This window comes from Elephantulus edwardii, unplaced genomic scaffold (genome assembly GCF_000299155.1).
Source record: "Elephantulus edwardii isolate Elephantulus edwardi_28Jun2011 unplaced genomic scaffold, EleEdw1.0 scaffold00067, whole genome shotgun sequence".
In the NCBI taxonomy this organism is placed as follows: Eukaryota; Metazoa; Chordata; class Mammalia; order Macroscelidea; family Macroscelididae; genus Elephantulus; species Elephantulus edwardii.
This window is the reverse complement of record NW_006399817.1, coordinates 9,842,156-9,843,494: the sequence shown is the minus strand read 5'-3', so window position 1 is coordinate 9,843,494 and position 1,339 is coordinate 9,842,156. Positions and strand designations below refer to the sequence as shown.

The window sequence follows — 1,339 nt, the reverse complement described above, 5'->3', positions numbered from 1 at the left end:
TATGACTTAATCAAAGTAACAGATCATTTTTTAAAAATATAAGCTTTCCTAATCTGACTGTATTCAGGATGATAGGTATACTAGAAGTAAAGTTAGAAATGAACAACTTTGATAGTTTGTTTTGTATTCTTTTGTCTTTTGTCGTCTGCTCAATTACATCGTAATAATACATCTTCTAATACTTGTTATTGTTGTTATTATTATGTGCCATCAATTCGCCAGCTTATTGTTATTGGTATTATTGTCTTATTGTTATAGGCTAAACTGAAATCTCATATCCAGAACCCCAGTGCTGCAGATTTGGTCCACTTTTTGTTTACTCCATTAAATATGGTAAGACTTTATTAATTTCAGGAAATAATCATTCTTAATATGTTTTTTAATTCCACAAGGTGAACTTTCTGTGCAGCTTTTTATTCTAAAACTTGCCTGGGTATTATTTCTATTGCCATTGAAATGTAGAATCTAGAAGCTGAAAGAAACTGTAAAAGGTACTGTCTACTTCAACACTTTCTTTTATAGATGAGAAAATTGATGTCCCTGAAAGAGCCAGGGAAGTGGAAAGAAAGAAAAATGTATGGGGCATTAGTGTTGCTATATACTTGTTTAAAACATCAGTGGTTCAATAGGTTAGACATTTTTCTCTTTCTCATAAAATCACCTTGTCTTGAATGGTTTAGGGATATCTGGATTACTTTGTTCTATAAAGTTAATCAAGAAACTTAATTTCTTTTAATTGAGTCATTCCTTAATCTGGATTATCTACTTCAATCAGACATTTTTTAACTTATTTAGTTACATAAGAAATATTTATAGAAAGCCTACTGTATTCTTGGCACTACAATAGCTCAACAGGAACAAAGCAGAAATATCCTTACCCTTTTAAAATATATTATTATATTAATTGTTGTTATGTGGTGTTGAGTCACCTGCAACTCATAGTGACCCTATGTACAACAGCCCTAAACTCTGCTCTATCCTATGCCAATCTCACAGTTTCTGACACACCTACCCCCATTCCACAGTCACTGAATCAATCTGTCTCATAGAGGGTCTTCCTCTCCTGTGCTGTCCCTCCACCCTACCAAGCATTATGTCCCTCTCCAAGGACTGGTACCTCCTTGTGACATGTCTAGAGTATGTCAGACAAAGCTTCAGAATCTTTGCCTCCAAGGAACTGCCTGGTTTAACCTTCTCCCGGACAAACCAGTTCGTTTTCTTAGCAGTCCATGGTACATTCAGTACTCTTCTCCAACACTAAGCTCAAAGACATCAATTCTCCTTCTATCCTCCCTAGTCATTGTCCAACTCTCTGATGCATAACAAGTGATTGCAAAGA

The 1,339-nt window shown here is 35.0% G+C and overlaps 1 protein-coding gene across 1 annotated transcript in view; it reads left to right on the top strand.

Moving 5' to 3' along the window:
• Window positions 1–1,339, top strand: part of EPS8 (epidermal growth factor receptor pathway substrate 8) — a 105,431-nt gene that overhangs the window by 58,160 nt on the left and 45,932 nt on the right. The window lies entirely within an intron of this gene.